The sequence below is a fragment of the Ovis canadensis genome, chromosome 16 (genome assembly GCF_042477335.2).
Source record: "Ovis canadensis isolate MfBH-ARS-UI-01 breed Bighorn chromosome 16, ARS-UI_OviCan_v2, whole genome shotgun sequence".
Lineage (NCBI taxonomy): Eukaryota > Metazoa > Chordata > Mammalia > Artiodactyla > Bovidae > Ovis > Ovis canadensis.
The window spans coordinates 28,857,162-28,860,319 of NC_091260.1; the positions used below are offsets into that span (position 1 = coordinate 28,857,162).

Here is a 3,158-nt window from a genome sequence, read left to right on the forward strand (position 1 = left end):
TTTAAAAGATTTAAAGCCATTTTTAAAAGCAAGTTGTTTACTCATTTACCCAGCAACAGCCTGGGAAACTTAATTGGAACAACTGATGCAATAACAGCAGACCTCAGTATAAATGTCAACAAGAGAAAGGGTTGTTTGTTGGTATGCTGCCTTTTTTTTTTTTGAGAGATAAATTTGAACTTTTTGCCTGAACAGAAGAACCAGAAGAAATGATATTTCTCCAAAGACTATAAGAGGGCTAGACTGACAACTCTGATAAACAAGAAAGAAGGTTAGTTTGAAATGTTGTGGCTCTTAATATAATAAACAGCAACGTTATGTAATAATATCATTGAGACATTGGAACATTAACTTTTAAGTACTCAGTCTAAAATAAAGAAGATCAAAAGCAGAATTGCAATCAACTGTAACTGTACATCAAAATTTGGATACTTTTTCATAATGGTGCCTATATTAAATTCCATAGACACAATTAGAAAAAATACTCAAACTTTAAGAATATTCTATGAAGAAAGAGGAAATCAGACACATTACATTTCTTATTAAAAGCATTGGATACTCAATCAGTTACTTCCAAGTTCCAAAAAAATTATTTAACCACCCAAAGATGGCCCATAAATGAATTCAACCTTCTGGTACTTGAATCAGGCAAAAGTGATGCTGCATAACATTTGAGGCTACATCTAAGTCCTGCAACATCTGCCTTGAAACATTTCTTGAAACATTCTCTCTAGGTGAAGCCGGCAGCTACATCCTAAGTGTGACTACACCAAGATGCTCACAGTGTAAGGAAACCCAAGATAGCCATGTGAAGGGCTCATGAAAAGAGAGCAATGATGAAATCTTAGTAATTGCAGTTAGCCCAGCCTCTAGACATGAAATGAAGGGGCCACCGAGGACATTCCAAGCCAGCCACCAAGTGGAGAAAATCTGAGCCCCAGTCAAGATGTTTTAGAAATCTATGGCCACTTAAGCAAGTTAGCTGAGGTGGCAAGCATTCTTTTTTTTTTTTCCCATGGTTAATATCTGAGAATATCAGTAGTAATATTGTTTCATTATTGAGGATATTTGCTATGAAACATTTTGGTGACATCTATATTAAACATACTTCTGTTCCTAGTTTATTAAGTATGTAGCAGTATGTTGAATTTATGGAATGTTCTTTCTTCATCCATCATGATACAAAATTTTAGTTGTAAGATTATCTAAAGGAAATGGGGAATAGAAAAGATTCTGACTGACTTCTCTAGTTATTTTGAATTTACTCAAAGTTCTAATATAAAATTCTGCACAGTGCTCGCTTCGGCAGCACATATACTAAAATTGGAACGATACAGAGAAGATTAGCACGGCCCCTGCACAAGGATGACATGCAAATTCGTGAAGCGTTCCATATTTTTAGCAAAAATAAACAAATGGGATCTAATTAAAATTAAAAGCTTCTGCACAGCAAAGGAAACTATAAGCAAGGTGAAAAGACAGCCTTCGGAATGGGAGAAAATAATAGCAAATGAAGCAACTGACAAACAACTAATCTCAAAAATATACAAGCAACTCCTGCAACTCAATTCCAGAAAAATAAATGACCCAATCAAAAAATGGGCCAAAGAACTAAATAGACATTTCTCCAAAGAAGACATAAAGATGGCTAATAAACACATGAAAAGATGCTCAACATCACTCATTATCAGAGAAATGCAAATCAAGACCACAATAAGGTACCATTTCTCACCAGTCAGAATGGCTGCAATCCAAAAGTCTGTCTACAAGCAATAAGTGCTGGAGAGGGTGTGGAGAAAAGGGAACCCTCTTACACTGCTGGTGAGAATGCAAACTAGTACAGCCACTATGGAGAACAGTGTGGAGATTCCTTAAAAAACTGGAAATAGAACTGCCTTATGACCCAGCAATCCCACTGCTGGGCATACACACTGAGGAAACCAGAATTGAAAGAGACACATGTACCCCAATGTTCATCGCAGCACTGTTTATAGTAGCCAGGACATGGAAGCAACCTAGATGTTCATCAGCAGATGAATGGATAAGAAAGCTGTGGTACATATACACAATGGAGTATTACTCAGCCATCAAAAAGAATCCATTTGAATCAGTTCTAATGAGGTGGATGAAACTGGAGCTGATTATATAGAGTGAAGTAAGCCAGAAAGAAAAATACCAATATAGTATACTAAGACATATATATGGAATTTAGAAAGATGGTAATGGTAACCCTGTATGTGAGACAGCAAAAGAGACACAGATGTAAAGAACAGACTTTTGGACTCTGAGGGAGAGGGAGAGGGTGGGATGATTTGGGAGGATGGCATTGAAACATGCATACTATCATGTAAGAAATGAATCGCCAGTCTAGGTTCAATACAGGATACAGGATACTTGGGGCTGGTGCACTGGGATGACCCAGAGAGATGATATGAGGAGAGTGGTGGGAGGGGGGTTCAGGATTGGGAACTCATGTACACCCATGGCGGATTCATGTCAATGTATGGCAAAACCAATACAGTATTGTAAAAAAAAAAAAAAAAAAAGGCAAAAAAAAAAAACCCCACAAAAGCAAAAAAAAAAAACTTTTAAATTCTGCACAGACTTAAAAAAAAAAAGCTTATATCATATAAGAGTTAAAGAAACAGTAACGAGAAGGGTGTTAGAGCTGGAGGATTATTCTGTGCGTATTTCTTATATACAAAAGAGTAATGATTTATATGACTAACTGCCTTAATATTTTAAAAGTAAGTTTTAATCCTCTGATATTTGAAGGCATATTTTCTTCAAAGAGGTCTGGTTTATATTGTAAGGGTTGTTTATTTAGCTCTTTGAGATGTTACATTAAACTTACAGGCTTCTTGTAACTTCTGAATACTTGAAAGACAAACTCATATTGGAAATCAGTGACTCCCTTACTCCCTCTTCTTTCCTTTCATTCTTCCAATTTGGCAACTCATTACTGTCCTGAATAGCTGCTGGTATGAGATTTGAATTAGAGAGTAATTTCATTTTCATTTCATTTGGATAAGAAATGTATGAAATTTCATCCAGTATTTATTAGAAAATAGTATATCATCTTTATTTTTATTGAGATTTACTTGATACATAACTTCCTTCTCTGGTGGCTCAGTGGTAAAGAATCTGCCTACCAATGC

At 35.8% G+C, this 3,158-nt stretch overlaps 1 non-coding gene across 1 annotated transcript; it reads left to right on the plus strand.

Moving 5' to 3' along the window:
* Nucleotides 1-1,293: 1,293 nt before the first annotated feature.
* LOC138422053 (U6 spliceosomal RNA) lies at nt 1,294-1,400 on the plus strand. Its single transcript, XR_011249724.1, has one exon. It is a non-coding gene; the product is annotated as a U6 spliceosomal RNA (small nuclear RNA).
* Nucleotides 1,401-3,158: the final 1,758 nt, after the last annotated feature.